Source organism: Neofelis nebulosa, chromosome 12, assembly GCF_028018385.1.
Source record: "Neofelis nebulosa isolate mNeoNeb1 chromosome 12, mNeoNeb1.pri, whole genome shotgun sequence".
NCBI lineage: Eukaryota > Metazoa > Chordata > Mammalia > Carnivora > Felidae > Neofelis > Neofelis nebulosa.
In genome coordinates this window covers 73189153-73214063 of record NC_080793.1, presented here as the reverse complement: position 1 = coordinate 73214063, position 24911 = coordinate 73189153, and the positions used below count along the sequence as shown (strand labels likewise).

The 24911-nt window shown below is 39.4% G+C and overlaps 1 long non-coding RNA gene across 1 annotated transcript in view; it reads right to left on the bottom strand.

The window, feature by feature from the left end:
- Positions 1 to 4204: 4204 nt before the first annotated feature.
- LOC131492027 (uncharacterized) overlaps positions 4205 to 24911 on the bottom strand; it is a 509746-nt gene continuing 489039 nt past the window's right edge. The window contains exons 8-10 of the long non-coding RNA XR_009251788.1: positions 10318 to 10471; positions 4536 to 4604; positions 4205 to 4421 (exon numbers count right to left, since the gene is read on the bottom strand). This is a non-coding gene — a long non-coding RNA (uncharacterized LOC131492027). The remainder of the gene's footprint in view (positions 4422 to 4535; positions 4605 to 10317; positions 10472 to 24911) is intronic.

Sequence of the window (24911 nt, the reverse complement as noted above, 5' to 3'; positions counted from 1 at the left end):
TAACCATATGCCAGCAACGCAGCATAATTTTGCCTTTTGTCACAGATCCTGACCCTTATATTATATCCAGTTTATAGTCTTAGTAGTAACATTAAATGCAATCAAGACAACGCAAATATGTCACATCCCCCTATAGGAAGCAAAGGGACACCTTCTCTTGTTCCTGACACTTGGCTGTTAAACCCAGCAGTAAAATGTTCACATGTAAACCGTGAAGGAAGAACACCTGGAATCTGGGAGAAAGGCATCATTCGTCACTTTTGTCTTTAAATATGCAGAAATATTTTTCCTATCATCTTATGCCTTTTTATAGGCTGTTAATGATGGGAGAACCTGATCAAATGCAGGCGGACTTTCACACTTAGAATGGATGAGAGGAAGGCAGCAAATGCTCAACACGTGTTGCCCACCACTAGCCAGGGAACAGCGTTGCGTTACATCGTATTAAACTTTCAGACTGACACAGACTTGGGAGAGCATTCACGTTCCCACAAGCACGCCTTAACTCTACACAGCCCTGCTCCCTATCAAGAACAGTGAATGGCTCGACTAATTCCTCCACTCCTGCCGTTTGTTTCCTTTTTGCTGGAAACTGAGAACTCCTAAGGTCATCATATACAATTTGCAGGTATTCAAAGTCCAGATTCCTATTAAGGAATGCAGGAGGCTTCCAGTTCTGACACGGTCTTCCACGAAGGATGCTTTGAGCGCGCTGGGTTTGACACCGTTTTAGCCAGTCAGGTGTCTGCGCAGTTCCCAACGGGAGCACCCAGACATCAAACTCACATTGGTGTTGCAAAATATTTTAAATTTTAAAGGGTGAACCCATCCGTCCAACACTACACAGACCATTATTATTAAGCAGTTTAGACCTAACTAGTTAAAACACAGAATAGATCGGTATTTCTTATGGGTTAGGAGGGCCAAAAAAAAAAAAAAAAAAATTCCTTTGAAAGCAAAGGAGTCCAGAATCCAGAAAGTTTGGGAATCTCTAACATATTCCCATTTATATGAACCCCAAATTCAAGAACATGAACTTCTACACGGCATCTGACACATTCTATATCCGGGAAAGCATACTATGGAGAACAGAGGAACCCCCACTTATGAAATACTTACGGGGAAAAGCAAACTTGCAGAGCAGTGTCTCAACCGTCTTTTGGTTTCTACTCGATGCTAATGGCTGTTTCCAAAATCCTAAAGACTTCCCCTGGAGGGAATCAATAAACAATTCCCAGCAAGGATGAAACAGGGACCCGAGCTTTGTGCTGTATGCTGTGCAGCAGAGGGGGCTTTGAAAACAGAAGTGAGATGGCATCTGTTGCTTCTCATTCCATCTGTGTTCTCTAATGTAACTCTAGAGGACCTTGAGCAGTCCCTTTGAAACCACTTGGTCTTGTGCAAGAACACAGATGCCAACAGTTTAACAAGGATGATACTCAGTGCAGCCTTTCAGAAGAAATGAGAAGGCTGGTATGAGCTATTAAGCTCTGCAGGAAACTGTGATCCGTTTAAAGAAGCAAGAGATATTTAGGGTCCAGAAACTTATGGAAGTTAAATTTGACCCAAGGTATTGCACGCAGTGACTGAAAGATAAAATACTATGGCCATAATCCTATAAGGAATCGGAGACTGAATTAGGACATTACAAAGTACAAAAACATTGTCAGTTCGGCCATAAAGCCTTGGCAGGGGAAACAAACCTAAAGGCAGAGGCGAGCAAATCTCTTGATTCTACTATGCTGGAGCCATCTGGAGTCAGAAGATTAATCTCTTTTGTTTGACAATGACTACTTAATGATCCATTCATTTCTTTAAAGTCAGCTCCACAACATTTTTGGAAGAAAAAACAAATTGTAACTCACTTCAATCCCAATTGTACGCTTATAGCTCTCTCCCAAAGAAAATAACTGATTAATAACATTGCAACATCCAAACTAAAAGGGAGAGTAATGCCAGAAATTGCCCATGGATCATGAATCTCTTCCTTTGGGTTTTTCTCTACTGAACATCAAACTGTGCCTCAGGCTATGACTCTCTTTGCTCCTAGGACAATTTCTCTCTAGAAACCTCATTCAGTCTCATGGCTTTGAAGGCCACCCATCTGCTGCTAAATCACAAATTTATTTCTCCAACCCAGACCCTGTCCCGGAACTCCAGATTCATATATCCAATCACCTATTTACTGTTTCTACCTGGATATCTAATAGATGTTTCAAACTTAACACGTAAAAACAGACATCTTGGTTTTCAGATCCCAAACCTATCCTCTACCAGTCATTATAAACGGCACTGCCATCCACCCAAGTGCCTCAGCCAGAAACTACTGATTCCTCTCATTCTCCTACGCCCTATTGCCAATCAACCTGCTTTGATTCTACTGCCAAAGGCTGTAATAATTTCTCTGCATCTCTCCATTTCATTTGCCAGCCACTGTCTCTTGCCTTGAAACTCGTCTCTCTCTTCCATTCCTGTCCTCCTCCATCCAATTTTCCACACATAGTCTTTAAAATATAATTAAGATTACTTTATCTGTCTATGGAAACCCTCCACTGGTTTTCAAATGCACTACATTACAGTTTGAACCCCTTAGTCACATCTGAGGTTCCTACATGATCTATCCCTACCAAACTTAACAAAATTCAGGTGTTCCTAATCTCCCCTTCAATCTCTCCATTCATGCCATACTTCTCTCTTTTCTTTGAAGATACCAAGCTCATTCCCACCTTAAGGTTTTGTAGGACCTGTATTATCTTCCTGGAATCTTCTGTTCTTCACATGCCTGCCTTTTTACCATGCAGGTCTCATTTAATTTAATTTATTTATTTATTTATTTATTTATTTATTTATTTATTTATTTCAGGGAAAGTAAGAGGGGGAGAAAATCCTGAGCAGTCCAGTCACATGCCTGCCTTTTTACCATGCAGGTCTCATTTAATTAAATTAATTAATTAATTTATTTATTTATTTATTTCAGGGAAAGTAAGAGGGGGGAAGAGAAAATCCTGAGCAGTCCAGTCCATGTCCAGGGTGGAGCCCGTTGTGGGGCTTGATTTCACGACTGCGAGATCATGATCTGAGCCAAAACCGAAAACCAGGTGCTTAACCGAATGAGCCACCCAGGCACCCCAGTTCAGGTCTCATTTTAAATGACACCTGTTTGGAGATACATTTTGTGTCCGGTTCCACATGTCTTCCAGTTACTTCCTATTATCTGGCCAGAGCAATAAGCACTACTTGCATATCTATCTGTTTCCTTACTTGTGTGCATTTCTCATCTCTTACCTCACTGAGATATAAGTTCCAGCAGTGTAGGGAGCTGTCTCCCCATTCAACACGGGATGACCAAGTGCGCACTCAGCACACGTCACGTGCTCGGTACGTGTTCACTAAAAGTCACTGAACTAAAAATGGGTACCTCAGGCCATGTCTTCTGTCCTGCTAGTCATATACATAGATCTACATACACGTGTTCTGGGATGGTCATTTGTGGACATCACTAAAGCTCACTTCTCTTCAGACTTAACAATGAAGAAAAAAATAAATAATGGAGGATGAGAAAAGGAAATAGGAAATAGTGCTGCAATTCTCATCCTATAATTAAATTGATGGCTAGATTATGATATGAAAGAATACCTCCTTTGTATATCTGGAAAATGAATGACAGACATACTCCATTAAAAACGTGTGTTCCTTGAGTTAGGGAACAGTTTCCACATCCTTAACACAAATTTCTCTAAACTAATTTCACAGGCCTTGATATAATATACAGAACTGGTTGTTTATTTTTATGTATATTTTAAAAGATCAGCATAATCACCTCAAATGAATTTAAATAGCTTCAATTATGTTCCCATCCTCAGCGGGGGGTAAATAGTAGCACAGGGTTGTGTTAAGTCAAATTAAACTCCTGCATTTCTCAGAGATTTTAAGGATGCCTATTGGCATGTTTATCCTTCTACTTAAATACAGTGTTATTTAATTTTTTCAGAAAAAAATCTTAATATTTATTTACTTTTGAGACACAGAGAAAGACAGAGCATGAGTTTGGAGGGCAGGGGAAGAGAGAGGGAGACACAGAATCTGAAGCAGGCTCCAGGCTTTGATCTGTCAGCATAGAGCCTGACACGGGGCTCATACTCACAAACTGTGAAATCATGACCTGAGCCAAAGTCAGACGCTTAACTGACTGAGCCATCCAGGCGTGCCTACTGTTATTTGATTTTTTACAAATTATAGCAGAGCTATTACTAGAGCATGTACCTAAGTTAATATACATACTACATTATAATTTGATGAAACTTTCTCTAGGATGAGCAAGACATCTCCTTCTTGTGAGAATCTCTCATCCTGTGAGAACACGCTGCTTACATGCCATGCTTTCTCTAGGTGTCTTTTCTGTCTGCAACGCAAGTTCTGTTCTGTAGGTGAAGAAGGAAGTGATGTTAATTTTCCCAAAAATAGATGTGAGAAAGTGAAAACCCAAGAATTGAAGGGAAGAGCATTTTTTACCACTAGAAAAATAAAATCAGTACCTCATGCAGACTTCTGAGTGTTGTAATCCACCTCTTTAACCATAGCAAGTTTTCCAACTTTTAAGTATCCTTTCAAACAAGGGGGAAATAAGATGTTTAAGCATATTATGGAGAGCTTTCAACAGTAGCTGAGATGTAGACTTATTTAACTTTTACTAATTAAAGGAAAATTTGATATGATGAGGATAGTTAGGAGCCATAAATATTGGAGGGTGTAGGGGGTGTCTGGGTGGTTCAGTCGGTTAAGCCTCTGACTTTGGCTCAAGCCATGATCTCACAGTTCATGGGTTCAAGCCCCACATCGGGCTCTGGGCTGACAGCATGGAGCCTGGAGCCTGCTTTGGATTCTGTGTCTCCCTCACCCTCTGCCCCTCCCCCACCCCCCCTCTTTCTTTAAGAAAGAAATAAACATTAAAAAAATTTTAAAAACATGTCGGAAGTCTAAAAATTAAATCAAGTTACATAAATTTAAGAGATCCATTTTTATTTCGTTGTATCACTTAAGCTTAGCATTGTATGTATATCATGGTTCTTATTTTATACACACACACACACACCCCATACAGTTTTATATAAATAATTATCTATAGTTATAAATTTCCAGAAATTTTGAGAGATCCTTCCCTCAAAAGGTCATTTGAATGCCATGTAATTTGCCACCACATCCAGTCACTTTCCCCCCAGAACCTTCATCTCACACTTCAGCTTCCAGCAGCATTCACAAGCCCCAGATTTCACACAGCTGCAAACACTATTAGGACTAAGTATCATGGGTGACATCACCAAGATGGTGGCATAGGACACCCCAGCCTCTGTTTCCCTATAAGATCAACAATTTGACAGTTATCCATGAATAAAAACAGCTCTGGGAAAGGTCAGAACTCCACATAGAAAACTACAGTAACACAGGTGAACAGCAACAATAAAACTTGAGAATAAACAACCTAACATTACACCTCAAGGAGAAAGAAGAAATATCCCAAAGTTAAAGGAGAAAAGAAGTAACAAAAATCAGAGCAGAAATAAATGAAATGGGGACCAGAAAAACAACAGAAAAAAATCAACAAAGAGATGCTTTTTAAAAAAACAAAATTGATAAAGGGCACCTGGGTGGCTCAGTCAGTTAAGCATTTGACTTTAGCTCAGGTCGTGATCTCACAGTTCGTGGGTTCAAGCCCCAGTTGGGCTCTCTGCTGTCAGCATGGAGCCCACTTCGGATCCTCTGTCCCCCTCTCTCTCCACCCCTTCTCTGCTTATGCTCCCTCTCTCTCAAAAATAAACATTTTTTTAATTGACAAACTTTTACATAGATTAACTTTAAAAAGGAGAGAGAAGACTTAATACATATAATCAAATCAAATATGACTGATATCATAGAAATATCAGTTCTGAAGAAACTACTATGAGCAATTATACACTAGCAAATTGAATAACCTAGTAGATATGGATATATTCTTGGAAACGTACAAACTACCAAGACTAAAACATGAGTAAGTAGAAAATATAAAGAGACTAATAATGAGAAGGGAGATTGAATCAGTAATCAAAACTCACCAACAAAGTAACCCCAGGACCAGATGGTTTCAATGGTGAAATCTACCAAACATTTAAAGTAGAATTAACTCCAATCCTTCTCAAACTTTTCCAAAAAAACTGAATAGGAGGGAATACTCCTATTCAAACTCATTTTACAAGAACAGCATTACCTTGATACAAATGCCAGATAAAGATACCAAAAGCAAATAAGACTATAGGCCAATACCACTGACAAACATATGTGCAAAAATTCCCAACAACATATTAGCAAACCAAGTTAAACAGCACATTTAAAAAAATTATACACTGTGACCAAGTGGGATTTATTCCTGGAGTGCAAAGATGGTCCAACATATGCAAATCAATAAATGTGATATTCCACATGAATGAAAGGAAACATAAAAATCACATGGTCATCTCAACAGATGCAGAATAAGCATTTGATAAAATCCAACATGCTTTCATGATAAACATACTCAACACAATAAAGGCCATATATGACAAGCCCACGGCTAACATCACGCTCAACAGTGAAAGATTGAAAAATTTTCCTCTAAGATCAGAACCTAACGAGGATGGAAAACAATATGGAGTTTCTTCAAAAAATTAAAAATAGAACTACCACATGATCCAGTAATACCACTTATGGGTATATCCCAAGGAAATAAAAACAGGATTTCAATGCGATTTCTGCAATCCCATGCCCGCTGTGGCTTTATTCACAATAGTCAAGAAATGAAAACAAGGGATGAATAGATAAAGAAGATGTGGTGTATCTATACACTAGGATATTATTCAGTCATGAGAAAGAAGGAAATCCTGCCATCCACAACAACATAGATGGAATTTCTAGTATTATGCTAAGTGAAATAAATCAGACAGAGAAAGACACAACTGAACTCACAGAAACAGAAAGCAGAATAGTGGTTACAGGGGTGATGGGCAAAAAGTACAAACTTCCACTTATAGGATGAATAAGTTCTGGGATGTAATGTACAGCACAGTGATTATCGTTAATGATACTGCATCACATACTTGAAAGTTGCTAAGCGAGCAGTTATTAAATGTTCTCCCCATGCCCCCCCAACACACACAAGAAAATAAAATAGTAATGTGACATGATGAAGGTGTTAGCTAACACTATGATGGTAGGCATTTTTCAATATATAAGTATATGAAATCAACATGCTGTACATCTTAAACTTATTCAATGTTACATATCAATTATATCCCAATAAAGCTGGGGAAAAAACTAATAATCAGTTCTACTTACCAATTCACTTAATATACCTCCAACAACTGTCACTTTCACAAACTCATTGAGAAAGAGTTTTTCAGAAAATTCTCATGTACCTTTATATTAATTTACTTGGGATGTCATAATACAGTATCACAGAGTGAATGGCTGAAACAACAGAAATCTATTTTCTCACATTTCAGAAGCTAGAAGTCTGAGATCAAGATCTTGGCAGGGCTGGTTTTTTCTGAGGCCTCTCTGCTTGGTATGCAGATGGCCATCTTCTCATGTCTTCACATGGCCCTTCCTTCTGTGTAATTGTCTGTTATGTATTCCTCTTCTTATATGAAAGCCAATCATATTGGGGTAGGGCCTTTCCTAATAATCTTTACTGTAACTTAATTACCTATGTAAATATCCTATCTCTAAATGCAGTCCAAGGGGTTAGAACTTCATTATCTGAATGCATGAGGAACACACAATTCAGCCCATAACAATGTTCAGTGAATTTTTTCAAAATATAACTAGAAACAGAAATCAACAAAATAATCAAGTTTCAAATTAATAAAGAACAGATAATAAAAATATACTTTAAAATATCTGTGAAATACACTAAACTCAGAGTCGTTTTCAACCTTTTTTTAAGTTTATTTATTTACTTTGAGAGAGAGAGAGAGCGAGCACACAAGTAGGGGAGGGGCAGAGAGAGAGAGAGGGAGAGACAAAATCCCAAGCAGGCTCCACACTGTCAGTGCAGGCCCTGATGTGGGGCTCAACCTCACAAACCGTGAGATCATGACCTGAGCCAAAATCGAGAGTCAGACACTTAACTGACTGAGACACCCAAGTGCCCCAAATTTAGAGTAGTTTTATTTGAAGAACATTAGAGCCTGGGTTCTCTACCACCTTGCTGCCTATCATACGCATCTGAAGGGAGTTATGTACTTCTAACATTCATTCATTAAATGATATGCCCAAATCACATGGCTAATTGATGAGGAAACCAAAATTAGATAAAGACTATATGATTTACTTTTACAAACAACAACATAAAAATATTTTGCCAATATTGAGTTGATCACATCCAGAATACTCTGGATTTGAAATGGTAATATATAAGAATAATTTTAAAGATTTATTTCCTTAAATGCAATTTGGCACATAAAGGCAGTTAAATACAGAATATAATGAGCTAAAGAATATTGAGGTATACATGTTAATATGTAATTGAAGACTCATTTAAAAAATTAACGGGGTGCCTGGGTGGCTCAGTCGGGTAAGCATCCGACTTCGGCTCAGGTCATGATCTCACGGTCTGTGAGTTTGAGCCCCGCGTCAGGCTCTGTGCTGACAGCTCAGAGCCTGGAGCCTGCTTCAGATTCTGTGTCTCCCTCTCTCTCTGACCCTCCCCCGTTCATGCTCTGTCTCTCTCTGTCTCAAAAATAAATAAACATTAAAAAAATTAAAAAATTAACATGTCTTGAACATAAGGGAAGGGAAACAAAAATAATATAAAAACAGGGAGGGGAACAAAACATAAGAGATTCTTAAATATGGAGAACAAAAAAAGGGTTACTGGAGGGGTTGTGGGAGGGGGAGATGGGCTAAACGGGTAAGGGGCATTAAGGAATCTACTCCTAAAATCACTGTTGCACTATATGCTAACTAATTTGGATGTAAATTAAAAAAAAATAAATTAAATTAAAAAATAAATAAAATTAACATGTCTTCAAAATTTTTACAAACAATGTATTTCAAGTGCATAACTAAAAGCTTATGAAGTTTTTAGTTTTGTTTATGATAAAGGAACAACATTTGATGATTCCTAGATTCCCAGAAAAAAAGAGCTTATACCAATTAGCTTCAAGGGTCTCAGGCAATCATAAATTCCTCCTTGCTTTCTTTTTACTAGGTATTTGCTGCCTAAATAAGTGATTTTCCAGCCAACTGAAGCCTATTCCTTTAAGTATTTCATTTTATAATTTCACTAATTGGGATATAAAAAATTACGAAATGCTCTAATACTTTCCTTCTTTCTTCACTCTTAAGGAAAGAACATAGATTCCCCATTTTTTGAGTTTTTACAGCTAGGCATTTCCTAGATACTTCCAGCATCTTGCCCAATCTCTTACTCTTCCCTGTGGGTTTGGAATGGGTTATCTGTTTATAGGTGTCAATGCTTTTCTATTGAATTGAGCTAATATTTGAAAAGTACTTAAGAATGAGAAATTTGGCTTTTCCTGTCCTCTCGACTACAAAATAGGGGAAAGTGGTGGTTCTGGGTAACTATATCTGCTACTTCCCATAGGTAGGCTGTAACCATGTATAAATCGAGTAGCAGTTCAAAAAATATCAACCCCACTTACCTATCAGACTTTCCCTGTCCTCCAATATAGCTATATCAGCCATATAAGTGATATTTACATTTCCACCTATTTAACTACTTTGCCAATCTCTCAATTGTTTCTAACTCCAGGCAAGGTAGAGGAGTATTAGTGGTTTGACCCTATCAAAACCCATCACACCGAGTTCCTTGGCCAGAAATATTAAGAAACAAACAAGTATGAGAAGCCGGGGAGACAAAATAATGCTCACTGTTTGAGTCTTGTCATGTGATGAAGCTAGGATACATGGCTTTATACCTTGGGCTTTTGCAGGTAGAAACCATGACAGTTTTTGATCTTGGCATCTGGAGTAGTTCATACTGTGCCATGCAGCCAGTCGTTAAGAAGGTGTAGTTAACCATTTAACTGGCATGGTTTGAAAGGACAGCTTAGGATTGGTTTTGCAAGCACTGGTAATATAACTTTTACTTTCATGGAATGCTGTGGCTTATCATGACTTTGTCCACATCAATGGCTGTTTGTGGGCAGAAAAAAAGGCTACTCTGCTGTAGAACTAGGCCCTTGAGGAAGCATACACTGCGAATGGGCATATATCATTATAGGGGGGAAAAAGTGTAATCTAAAGACCTTAAACATTTTTTAAGTGTTAAATTTTTTTGTGCACCTTACGATGTTTCTCAGCCATTTCTGCAGGGTGGAAGACCAGGAGCTTTAATCTGGAGACAGTTGAGTGGTCTGGTCTTTAGAAGGCACCAGCGATATTGCAGTTTTAATGATCGGATTTCTGGTTTCATTTGCAAACACCTCTAGTTTCAATTCTGAAATATAAAGAGCTTTGAAGTTGTCACTTCCATCTTTACAACAAGAGAAAAAGCTCAACAAGCTGAAAAGTGATGACTTTTCTTGGACCCATTAGAAAATAGTAGATAGAAGTTGCAGGGCCAAGCGTCACAGTGAAATCTGGAGAGATGGGCAAGATGTACAGATAGTCCCAGCCAAGATCCGCTTACCCAGAGTAAAAGCTGCTAAAGCCATAAACTGGTGAGAACACTGAAATGGTAGTTTTCACGAATTGCTGGGGGCTGAGTGTAGACTGGCACGAGAATGAGAACATTCTGGTGTGGTCTCAGGGGAGCTCTCATACTGTTGTGGGTTTTGCCTCCAGGAACCTCACCAGATTCTCACAGTGAAGGGCCATAAAAAGAATCCCCCTCCCACCCAGGTCTTACAACAGAGGGGGAAAGTAACACCACAAGCATACTACAGAGGAAAAAAAAAGAAAAAGCCCACTGTATTAACTATGTCTTTATTTTCTATATTCTGATGCTTGGAACCTTGATGATCCTAGAGGGGCTGTCAATTCCTAGAGATAGTAAATAGCTCTCCCGAGAGAACACTACAAATGGAAACCAACCAATCCAGAACCCACACTCAAACCACCTCCTTCATTGGGCTCTCATAATTCTTGGCCAGTACCCACCTGCCCTTATCACCCCAGAACCAGGTACAAGACAAGGAGGGACAGTCCCATAGCCCATGAAAGCTATTAAAACCAGTCAATCCTGAGACTGTTTGTCATGCTTCAACCATTCCTTCCCAGAGGAACCACAATAAAGACTCTTGCCCACAGTTTCTCCTTCCCCCTCTGCATCATGACAGACCCTGGTGATTCCCCACATGGCCTAACATGTTGTGGCAAGTCCCTTGCTTTGAAATCTGTGAGTAATAAACTGCCTCTTTGATGGCAATCTCCAGGTTTGTTAGTCTAACTATACCTTAATTTTTTTTATTAATATACTGTATTTCAGGACACTAATTCTATACAGAAAAGACTTTATTAGAGCCTTATCTCACCCACCTGAAAAAGCAATCACCTGAGTCCAGTTCTGTCTAGCCATCCTGTCCCACATAATGGAGGGGTGAGAGGGTGTATAAACTAGGAAACATTTGTGAAGCACATGCCTTGGAAACATTTATTTACTTTTTTATTTTTTAGGTTTACTATTTTTTTTGAGACAGAGACAGAGAGCGCAAGAGGGGGAGGGGCAGAGAGAGAGAATCCCAAGGATTGACGTGGAGCTCAAACTCACAAACCACAAGTTCATGACCTGAGCCAAAACCAAGAGTCAGACGCTTAACTGACTGGGCCACCCAGGTGCCCCTATGAAAACATTTCTGAAAGTCACAGCCCTAGAACACAGACTAACTGAAAGACTGAGATTTAGTCATAAGATAATAAAACATAGTCACATTGGGGGCTATGGCTTTAGTAAATGAATTTTAGGGGGAACACAATTCAGTGCACAGAAGTATAATTCATGTGTTAAGGAAAGAAATAAAATGAAATTATAAAGTCCTCGATTAAAACCACAGAAGACAGAAGAGGTAAGATTAAAAAAACAAAACAAACAAACAAAAACAAAAACAAAACAAAACCACAAAGAACAAGTACAATTAATAGAAAAGAGTTGCAACCATGGTTATATTAATCCAGCTATATCAATAACCACCTTAAATGTGAATGATATAAATACACAAAGACACATTTCATCAGGATGGATAGAAAAAACAAGACCCAATTGCATGTTGTCTACAAGAAAACCATTTAAATATAAAGACTCAGATAGTGTAAAAGTATAAGGATAGAGAAAGATAGTCCATGCTAATAATAATCAAAAGAAAGCTGGAGTAGCTTTATTAATTTTAAACAAAAAAGAAGTCATAACAAAGAAGTGATAAAGTGGGATAGAGCAAAATGATTAAAAAAAAAAAAAAAGAAGTCAATTCTTGGGGCACCTGGGTGGCTCAGTTGGTTAATCTTGATCTCGGCTCAGGTCATGATCTCACAGTTCCAGGGATTGAGCCCCATGTGGGGCTCTGCCCCTGACAGCGTGGAGCCTGCTTGGGCTTTTCTCTCTCCCTCTCTTTCTGATCCTCCTGCACTCATGTGCACGGCTCTTCCTCTCTCAAAATAAATAAATAAACTTAAAAAAAAAATAAAAAAGAAGTCACTATTCAAGAACATAAACAAGGCTTAATGTGCATGGACCCAGCAACAGAGTATCAAGCTATAGAGGCAAAACTGATACAACAGCAAGGAGAAATAGAGAAAGGCACTATTCCAATTGTTCCTTTAATACTCCTCTTTCAGTAACTGATACATCAAGCAGTTAGAAAAGTCAGAATGGAGTTGTAATTCTGTTCTGATTTGATCCACTTTAGGGTTTTCTTGGGATAAACTGGAAATGCCCACCACTGGACCCAAGAAAATCCCCAAAAGGAAAAGCCATTTGTATTAAGCATCATAAAGGCAAAAGTAGGCGAGACTGCCCTGAGAGACAGCGGCTCCTTGCTGACTGTGGAGTCTGGAAGTAAAACGAAACTCTCATCCCTCAGTCCGCTCCTCTCCTTCCTTTGGGGACTTCTCTTGTATCCTTGTGAAGAAGGCTTATTCTGAACTCTCCCGCAGTGCAAGTGTTACACGTCGAGGCCAGATACTGCCCAACTACCTGGATTCAAGTAGGTAAATCTATGTAATTTGGGGGTACTTATTAGCAATAACATTTTCCTCCAGCCCAAAACCACACCCTCCAACAACAACAACAACAACAAAAATGTAATGATGTTAATATTTTGGTTTCTGTATGAATGCCGACTCTCAATTGGTTTCAAACTCAGGGAGTGGTGGTTGTTACTTATTAGCTTCTGAAAATTCCAATAATAGAGAACATAATTTACCATTTTCTGATGATTCCAGGGAAATGATTTTGTGATGCTGAGGAGTAATATTTTTTTGCCCATGAGTAGAGATATGTGACAAGTGGCAAGGGTTCAGCAGCTCAAAGATGTGGGGGGTGACGTCTCAGGGATCCACTTGTACCTTCCCTGAAAAGTCTCAAGACGTTACACCAGCTCCAAACATCACGGTCACATTCGAGCATAAAAAATGAAAGAAGGAAGACACAGCATGTATTTCTCTTTATCACGAATGCAAATTTCTTTCCAGAAATTCCCCCCAACAGATCCTTATGTTTCATTAGCTGAACCGTGCCGCATGGTCACTTCTTGCCATAAGAAGCCTGGGAAAATGAGTAATTAGCTTTTCCAGCCTTTATGGTGGAAGGTGACAAATGTGACAGGGGCTGATAATGCCTAGGTGGACAGCCAACTGGTAGTGTCAACCACAATATGGACAGTGATGTTTTTAGGGGCTTTTGGACGGTAAGGTTTTGTGCTTCGTTTGGTGAGGATTTATTGTGGAGGGTGGTTTCCTCCTGTGCTCTTTTTTTTTTTCTTTTGTCTGTGTATTCCCATGTGTTTTTTAAGTACTGCTTTGCTTCCAACAGCTATATAGCTCAGAAATAACACTTTCCTGGAGAACAAAAAGTCCATTAGCTTTGTGACAGCTTTCTCTCATTTTGAGGCTACTTTTTTTCTCCCCCCTCTGGTTTCGTATGTGTGTCTAGGGTCATTAATGTTACTAGTTTCTGACTTACAATCAACAGTAGTATTATTTTTAAAGGAAATAAATTCACATTACTTTTCTTACAGTTGCTCGGTTGTGTTTGGGTTTTACAAAAAAGAAGATTCTTGGGATGTTCAAGAGTAGTAGATTCTTTAAGTTCTGCTAATACTGATGGAGGTTATCCAAATCAATCGCCTCCATTTTTCTTTGGTGTTAGCCTTGTTGTGACATTGTCTCTGCTTTCTTCTCATGTCTTGAAGCTTCTCCAGGGAGCAGTGGACAGTACAACTCCCACAAATTTCATTCAAGTGTTTTCCCAAGTTTGAACTTCATTCAGACACCACAGATTCAGCTCCTGCTTTTCATGAGAACTTAAAAGCATATGGGTAAGATCGTTTTTTCTCCTTTCAACTTTGAAACATTTTATTCATAGAACAGTATTACATTATGATGTAATGTTTGTTGACTTTGCAGAGATTTTTCTAAAACGTCTTGCTCTGGATTAGAATTGGCAAAACATGTTAAATCTGAGGGGATTTGTTTGTAGTATTAAGCTGTTACAAATGTAACTCCACTTTTTGAAAGTTTCCTATTTTGTTTGGTTTAAAAGAAAAGTATAATCTGCCATGTGTGGCATTTAATTAAAAATCGCACACATAAAGACTTTGGGTCAATCTTTCCAGAAAAAGGGGGAATATTTAGAGGAATTGGCCTTTAAATTAAAAGTCAAATAAACCTAGGATAAATAAAAACGTTGCTTTCCAGGTAAGGCAATTTATCACTTCACCGTTCATTTTCGTATTTTCCACATGCTCTTTTCAAATCGGAGCAGGAGCATACCAATAACAAACAGACCTGGACAAAGATGCTCTCCCTCACTCTTGCCCAAGCCTGCTGCCAGAGTAATTAGTGCAGAACCCGCCTCTCATTACGGGCATCAGACTGGCCTTTCGCCGTGCGTGTGCGTGTAGTGTCGCCTGCATCTCAAGGCCAGGCTGGGCGAGCACACAGAACAGAGCCTGCAAATCACACGCAGGCGCGAGCTGTCTCAACTTGCTGCTTGGAACCGAGGCTGCCAGACCACTGCTAAAATTGATTGGCGTTCACACTTCATTTGAGTGGGTTTGCATTTGGACAAGGTCTTCATTTTCGCCTTTCTTGCTATTTCCTGAGGAAAATGAGCAATTCTGTGAAGCTGGTGTGCTTTTCAATTCCAGGATTGTTCAGTTACCTTCCCCCCACCAACCGCCCTTTATAAAAGAAAGGTCTGCATATTTAAGCTTGTAGGTAAAAGGGTGTTATATTCAACTGCACTTTTCAAGTAGATTTCTCTCATGATTTTTTCTTTCTTTACTTGGCCCGGATGCTTCGCTGACTGAGAACATTACATACATAAATTCATCATTTATCTACAGAACAAGGGCAAAATTAAACTGAAGGAAATGACCTTATATCACCTTTTGGGGAGTTTGAAGCAGACTTAAAAGGGTTAAGAGTTGTTGACCTACCTTTCCCCCCTGATACATTCTTTCCACTGCGAGGGAAACAATCTGTTTCACAAGGATCTGGCATTGGTCAAGTGGATTTTAGAAATGTTACTCTGTACTCAACTCATTGAAAGCTGTGAAGCATCTTTCAAACATTAACATGAGAGTGCTATTCATTTGATTTTTTAAAAAAGCTAAAACCAATGTTCATAATGCCAGCCTGGATCAGAATTCAGATCCCTCTAAACTAACCTTAAGCAATATAAACAACATGTGTGTGTGTGTGTGTGTGTGTGTGTGTGTGTGTATACCTACACACATATATAATATTTACAGATAATATATTATAATATTTATATATTATAATATTTATATATGTTATGATATATAATATATATACACTTAAATTTATATTTTTCATGGAAAGGACCTGGGGAAAATGAAGCCGAAAAAAAACTTGACCTGAATTTTCCAGATCAATTAACTGTCGGGCACAAACTATCTTAACAATTCTATACTTTATTTCTGCAACATTTTCCTCTAATATTGTGTCTGATCAAAATATATGAGCAAGCTCAATGGATCATTTCAATTTTGAAATGAAACCAGATCTGTGATTACAGCAAAAGACATACTCTATTGAAATAAACCCCAGATCTTAGGGTTTTTTGCAACCTCTTCTTTCTGCCTGGTGACATTTTTCTTTTTCCCATTTGTACCTCCTTTGCTCCCAGGTAGGCCCCAACAAGCCCCTCAAGACTTGACTTAAATGTCTCAGTGATTATTTTTATGACTCTGCCTCTGCTCTTTCATTTCCAAAAGAGTGAATGTATTAAAAGTATATCTGTATTGAGTACCTAAATGCTGTTTTGGGCACTGGAATACAAGATATCATCCTTGTTCTAAGAATCATGTCACTAAACTTAACTTTGTCCTTCCCAATGTACTTGGATCATAGACCTTCTCACTTTTCATATAGTTTCACCTTCGTTTCTATCTTTCTCCAGACCTGCTCAGTCCACTAGGGTAACCACACATGCTTATTCATCACGTGTGGCTAGTCCAAATTGAGATGAACTATAACCGTAATATACACACTGAACTTTAAAGGCTTAGAACATAAAAACAACATATAAAATATCTAATGTTTTATATTATATTGATGTAATACAGTGATAATATTTGGATATGTTGAGTAAACTAAATTATTAACATTTATTTTACCTGTTTCTTCCCATTTGTTTAATGTTGCTATTAGAAAATTTAAAAATGACAGGGGTGCCTGGGTGGCTCAGTCGGTTAGCAGCTGACTCTTGGTTTCAGCTCAGGTCATGAGCTCATGGTTTGTGTGAGTTTCAGCCCCACACTGGGCTCTGCTCTGTCAGTGCAGAGCCTGCTTGGGATTCTCTCTCTCCTTCTCTCTGCCCCTCCCCTGTTCATGCATTCTCTCTCTCTCTCTCTCTCTCTCTCTCTCTCTCTCTCCCTCTCTCTCAAAATAAATAAATAAATAAACATTTTTAAAAAAACAAAATTTAAAATGACAAATGTGGCTAGTATTATATTTCTATTCAACAGCACTACCCTACACTATGAGCATCATGAGAATAAGGATCATATTTTACTAATTTCTGTATTTAAATATCAATTACATACAGAATGAAGGTGTTTGATAAACATATGGTAACTGAATGCATATTTGAATAGCTACTGTTACCCTATAAGAATAAGATGCTAGTCTGAGGAGTCAAGAGTTTAGGTTTTGTTTCTTAAGGTATAACAATTTGGAAACAATTCCAATGTCTTCTCCTTACAGATGATTTTATTTAGTTACCCCTACGTCCTGTGTCTTTGTGTCCATTTATCCTTTCTCAGCTATTTGACCTGGCACATTATACAGACATGATTTTCCTCAAATGCTGCCTGACTGTTGAGCAGAGGAGCATATGTTATACCCTGATTCTTTGTTTGGCGGGATCACTAGCTAGAGTTGTAATGAAAAAGAAGGCAGGTAATAGCACCACACTCCAGCAAATCTGTTCATTTACTGCTGGTGTTCCAGTTAGATGTCTGGGAAGCCTCGGGAGATCCACAATCCATTTTTCATGAGTTGCATAAAGGAAAGCAAAATCTCTGGGAAATTCAGTGTTGCTTTGGGAAGTCCAAGATTTAGGTAAGACATTATTTCCTATTAGCTTCTAGAGTCTAAGTTTAGCCTCTTAAGACTTCAGTTGTTTGGGGAGTTTTTGTTGTTGTTTTTTTTTTGGTAAGGGGGTGGGAGGCATAAGGGCTATTAGAGTCTATTTGCTATTGTCCCCAAATAAGTGACAGATAGAGTAAAACCTACTAAAGAGACATGTCAACTAAATGCAGCATGTAATCCTAGGTTTAGATCCTGGACCAAAAAAGGAGTATTTATGGAACAGTTGACAAGATTTAAACAAAGTATATAAAATAATAATATCACACTAATGTTAATTTCCTAATTTTGATCATTGCATTGTGGTTATGTATGTTCACTAGCTTTCATATTACTCACTTCCTTTTTTTAAATGTTTGTTTATTTTTGAGAGAGAGAAAGCAAGTAGGGGAGGGGCAGAGCTAGTGGGGGACAGGTTCTGAAGCAGGCTCTGCTCTGACTGCAGAGAGCCCAATGTGTGGCTCCAACTCACAAACCATGAGACCATGACCCGAGCTGTAGTTAGATGCTTCCCTGACTGACCCACCCAGGCGCTCCATATTACTAAATTTTTTAAAGTGATTTTTCATATTTTATAAAATTCTGCAGCCTGGACCACTTGAAGAAGTTTTCCCATCTTTTAAAGTCTGTAATTATGGGGGCGCCTGGGTGGCGCAGTCGGTTAAGCGTCCGACTTCAGCCAGGTCACGATCTCACGGTCCATGAGTTCGAGCCCCGCGTCAGGCTCTGGGCTGATGGCTCAGAGCCTGGAGCCTGTTTCCGATTCTGTGTCTCCCTCTCTCTCTGTCCCTCCCCCGTTCATGCTCTGTCTCTCTCTGTCCCAAAAATAAATAAAAAACGTGGAAAAAAATTTAAAAAAAAAAATAAATAAAGTCTGTAATTATAAATACAACTATACAGTATTTATAATATACTCATATTGAATTTTCTGAATAACATAGACTTCTTCTGGTGAGCAAATAATATTCTCTGTCAATTACTTCAGATAATTAAAATATATTTAATCTGTTGGATAAAGTTATTAGTATATAATCAGATGAAATTAAACCAAATATGTATGGATCTTTTCATTATGTTTGCTCTGCATATCGACTTAAAATATGCATGTTCAGCCTAAATTACCTCTTTGAATCTGCTTTAAAAAAATCCACCTTACTCTCAGAATTTTCAGGGGATCTCACATTGCATGTTGGATGAATTGACTTTTATTCCTGACTTGGGTACTGGAAGTTATTCACTGGTAAGGAACAAAAGTGAGATAATCCACCTGAAGTTTTAGAAAGATATCTGTGGTGACCCTTTAAAACAGAGGTGGCAAAGAGGAGAGACTGGGAGTATTTCAAATGCATCTGCCATGACAGGGACAGTAACTAGAGCAGGGGTAATAAGAATACAACAGAGGGTCCAGTTCTAAGAGGCATTTCAGAGGCACCATCACAGCACTGGAATGCCCATATGCAGGCAGGAAGAACTCATGTTTACACCAGAGTTACCAAGATGGGTGACGCAGCAGGGGATGAACCTGAAAGAGGGTGCCCCACAAAGAGTAGGTACAGAAGATATTTTTGCATCGTTTTGGCATTGCTCATCATTGGGAAAGTCCTTTCCTGTACTATATTCTGAAGATATGTTTTCCAGAAAACTTCAGGTATGAGTCTATTATTGCCAAGGTCTGGGGAATCTGCTTGAAGAAACCTGTGAATCAATTAAGAGGGTCCTTCCCAATGTACTTGATCTTTTTCACCCTCATTTCTATTTTTCTCCAGACCTGAGCTGTCCCCCAGGGTAGCCACACGTGCTTATGCATCGTGTATGGCCAGTCCAAACTGTGACGGCTAGACTCACCCATGTAGATCTGCAAGACTGAAAATGCTTTACAGAGACAGGACTCAGCGTGGGCCACTGTGTTCTTTAAACTTTCAGATTTTCCACGGGAAGTATATACTCAGCGTTAGAACATTGGGCACCTGATATTTTCCCAACCGGTCATAATTTATTTTCCCCTAATTAAGGTATTACATGGTAGGAAAATCTCTTGAGAGAGAAAAGATTTTTTTTTAAAAAGGAAGAAACAAAGAATCATCTATTCCAATATAGGCCACATGTAAAACAGCCCAGAAAATAACTGATTGAGTCAAAGGCAGATGTGCGAGCTTAAAATGCTAGTCACAATCAAAAATCTTCTTTTCATCAAAAGCTGACGGCAACTGGCCAACACCTTCACTAAGTGATGTGCTAAAGAATCTCCAGCCAAGAGGCAGAAATGAATAAAGTGAAAATTACTGCTATTACCCTGAGCTGAAGATGACCAATCAGGCCAAGCCGACCTTGAGGATTGAAAGTCAGTAAAGCTGAAAGTCATGCCACAGACCTGGCCCGCTCTGATTCCCAGGGATCCTACCTCACCCATCAGCAATAATCATTGCTAACGGCCTGTCATCGCCCACTTTGCACCACTGCAAAGAGCAGCCCCGCGAGCGCCACAGCCACACAGTGTCATACCTTCCTTCGTCAGGACTTGAAATCTGCTATCCTTTCAAATCTGTTCCTTAAAGAGGTTGGTTTTCTTCAGTTTCCAAATTCCCTTCACTATGTGTTTCTTTTTTCTTTGGTTCTATTTTATTTTTTAATAGGAAATTTATTGTCAAGTTGGTTTCCATACAATACCCAGTGCTCATCCCAACAGGTGCCCTCCTCAGTGCCCATCACCCACTTTCCACTCCCTCCCCCCGCCCCATCAACCCTCAGATTGTTCTCAGTTTTTAGGAGTCTTTTATGGTTTGGCTCACTCCCTCTCTAACTTCTTTTTCCTTCCCCTCCCCCATGGTCTTCTGTTAAGTTTCTCAGGATCCACATAAGAGTGAAAACATATGGTATCTGTCTTTCTCTATATGACTTATTTCACTTAGCATAACACTCTCCAGTCCCATCCATGTTGCTACAAAAGGCCATATTTCATTCTTTCTCATTGTCAAGTAGTATTCCATATGTGTTTCTAATCTCCAACAACAACAACAACAAAAATCCTTGACTCTGAGTTAGCTAATTTATCTAAGTATTGCTTAAACGTACCCTTAATCTAAATTATCTTTAAACACCATGTGATAATCTCTCAATAGCTTAATTTTGCCACACTCCTATTTGGTTTTTAACTGATGATGGTACAGTGGTTTTGTTGTTTGTATCCACTAAGCAGTTTGCTATTTTCCCAAGAATCATCCACCCCTTCATCACCTCCCTCAACAAACACACAAACACACACACACACACACACACACACACATAATCTAAATGGAAACATTTTGCCATATCTTCTACAATGAGTAAGTTTTCTTTGGCAAATACATGTTTAGCAAAAACCCTACTAGAGGGGGTTTGAAGTAGTTGGTGCTGAGGATAATGCTAAGGATTCAAGGACTAGTAATTAACAGGGTGGTTTAATTCTTTGAAAATCCATCCATTCTCGTTATGTGCTCTGCCACCATTCTGCCCTGCAAACAGTAACTGACTCAGGCACTGGCTGGCTCTCTTGTGCTACCACATCACATTCTCCATTAATCCTCCAGATAAAAAGAGTTGCCGAACAAGCTCCAGGGCCAAATATGCCTCTCCCTGCCAGCTCCTGTCCTGCCCAGATGCAAGTGCCAAAGTTCTGCCATTAAGAGGTCTATCCTGGTTAGGTCCTACACCCATGAGAATCCAGCTTGGCAGTGGGTGAGTGCATCTGACCCACAAACATTCTACACCTGGAAGCAATTTCCTGTGTCTAGGGTGCATTTAGTCCTCTGAGCCTCTCATGGCAGCTTACAGGCCTGCCACTATACCCACTACCCATATGTGTGGCTGGTCTGTCTGATGAGCTCCATGCCTGGGGCTTTAAGTCCAGATGCCCAATATGGCTCCCTCAAACTGAAGCCTAACTTTGATGAACCTTGATGACCTTGAGTGCTTCTGCCAACAGGATTAGATCCTGCTCTTCAAATCAATCCAAACTCTTGACACTGAGAATTTCCACCAAATCCTTTAGCGTTGGCCACCCTGGAGTAGTGGCTCTTAACCCTGGGTATACATCAGAGTCAGCTTGGAGTTCAATTTCATCCCCTGGGAATGACAGATATTGCCTTGGATATCAAGGCCAGCCTGGGCTGATATGGCAACAAACATATACATGATTCTAGTTGGAATCTGCTTCAAACTATTTTAGAAGTGGTCATGCTATAAATCATAAAGTAATTCTAAAAATCACAGTATGGAAATGATTGCTGTGATAATTATTGACATGTTAATCATGGCATGATAAAATCACTGCCTCAACAGTTTCTTCCCATTAGAGAATCTTCCTCCAACTCTCCTGTGAGTCATCCCCCCTTACTCTCATTCTATCTGGTACCTTCCAGTTCCCCTGACCCATCAGGTCTGCAATCCTAGCAACCTGTTGCCACCATCCAAGGACAAACATCCCAAACCACTTGTCCTACATCATTTCACAACATAGCCCCTGCTTTCTTTCTGCCCTCTCTGGCTTTTGACTTCAGGGTTCAAGAGGACTCATTACCACTTATGGTCAGCACTACTCTGCAGCTTAAGGCAGACACAGTTCTTTCCTTCATCATGGGTCCAACCTCCTCTCCAGGTCAAAGATTTTCAGCTGCCCTTATCAAACTGTCCACTTGGGTATGTACAAGTTTATTTCTGGTTGTAGAGTTCTTGGAATTATTTCTTGTTTTTACATTTCTGTATATAAAAATATATTGATAATATCTCCTTAATGAAAGGGGGGAAAACAAAGTTACTTCCGTTTTGATAAAAAGGAAGCTAAACAATATAATCCATCTAATCATCCTGTTCTCTGGAATAATATCACCAGTTTTTGAAAAGAAGAACCCTCACCAAATTCCCCAGGACCTTCTCCACTAAATTCCCATTATTTCTCAAACCCTTCTTGTGTACCGCCCACTGTTGCTAAATTTAGGATGCTCTCAATGTCAGATCTGTCTCATGGTACAACTTTTCTATGTGGATTGAATGTGTCACTCTCCTAATCCAAAAGACTCGCTGATCTCATATTTTCTAGAGAATTGACCTTTAATTGGTGGGGCATATCACACTAGAAGTGACTGATTATTGGGGGGATGTATGCCCCCAAATCAGTTTCAATATTATAATTCCAAACCATATTTGGAAAACTTTAAAAACCATGTTTTGTTTCCATAATGAAACCTGTAAAACGGGCAGTTTGGGCACCTGGGTGGCTCAGTCAGTTAAGCCCCTGACTTCCGCTCACGTCATGAACTCACAATTTGTGAGTTCGAGCCCCATGTCAGGCTCTGTGCTGACAGCTCAGAGCCTGGAGCCTGCTTAGGACTCTGTGTCTCCCTCTCTCTCTGTTCCTCCCCTACTTGCATTCTCTCTCTCTCTCTCTCTCTCTCTCTCTCTCTCTCACTCTCAAAAAAAATAAAGACAAAAAAATGGGCAGTTCGTTTGCTCATTCATTTAACAACCATTTGTCACATACACACAATGTAGCAGGCACTATTCTAGTCATTCTAGCTGCAGAACAAAATTTTACTGGCATGGTAAGAAGCTGCAGACAAGCTGGGAAGGAGTAGTACTGAAACGAAATGGCCAAATTAAAATCTCAGAAGGGCCCACGAAGTGGAAAACTGTAGCTGTACTTCATGAAGCTCCAACTTTGTTGTCTCTACCCAAGCCATCATAGAAGGTTGAATGATGTCTGCCCCCTAAAGATATGTCCATGCCCTAACTCCTGGAACTTACGAATGATATCCCATTTGGATAAAGGATCTTGGAGAATAATTAAGGATCTAAAGATGAGATCATTTCCAGGTTTATCCTGGTGGGACTTAAATCCTTATGAGAGTCACAGAAGCGAGACAGCCAGGGAGAAGAGGAGAATGCCCTGTGAAGACAGAGGCAGAGATTGGAAAGGTGCAGGCACAAGCCAAGGAGCACCAAGAGCCACGGGAAGATGAGGAGGCAAAGAAGGATTCCCAGAGGGAGCATGGCCATGATGACACATGCTAACTTCTGACTCCTGCCTCCAGAACTGTGAGAGAATATACATTTCTGTGTTTTTTTTTTTTAATTTTTTTTTTCAACGTTTTAAATTTATTTTTGGGACAGAGAGAGACAGAGCATGAACGGGGGAGGGGCAGAGAGAGAGGGAGACACAGAATCGGAAACAGGCTCCAGGCTCCGAGCCATCAGCCCAGAGCCTGACGCGGGGCTCGAACTCACGGACCGCGAGATCGTGACCTGGCTGAAGTCGGACGCTTAACCGACTGCGCCACCCAGGCGCCCCTACATTTCTGTGTTTTAAGCCACCAAATTTGTGGTGACTTGTTAAAGCAACCACAGGAAGCTAACAAAGCCATATACTCTAATTTGCAGTAAGGTTTCCTCACCCCATAGCAACAGAGGGTGTGCATACTCGATATATAATAAATCCTAATGAACTCCAGACCACTTTATATGGTTTAAGGACTAGCTCTGGGGTAGGGGAGAGGTCAAGGGCAACCCAGATTGATTTAAGATTATTATTCTGCGCGTACAATATTTGTAATCTTACTCTAGGAAAGTTACAGTACATTTTTTTCCTTGTCTACCATGACCCATATCAACCAACCATCACAAAAAATTCCTGATGTTTTTTCAAACACAATATGCTTGAATTTCAAGGGAATTGTTCTCCAAATAATTCCAGAACATTTTAATTATATTTTACACAGGATGTACGCTGATTGGACACTTTTTTAAAAATTATTTTCAGGTCTGAGACATCAATTAATCTCTTCTCTTTAGCTACTGATAAACTAAGTAACTTATAATGAATTTTCACTTCGCAAGAGTGGATTTGGAAATCCAGCATTTATTCTGAAATCATTCAGAGTTCTAATTTTGTTACAGAGCAGCCATAAAGTAAACCACTGCCCAACACCGCACCACACTCAATGCTAAATGTAAAGAATTTTCACATTCATGTGAAAGACATTTTAAATAAGAACTAAGCCTAAGACAGCACAGAAAGTAGTATAACGTTTGTACAAAAATTAAAATGAAATGTGAAAAGAAGAGAAAAAGTTATCAGT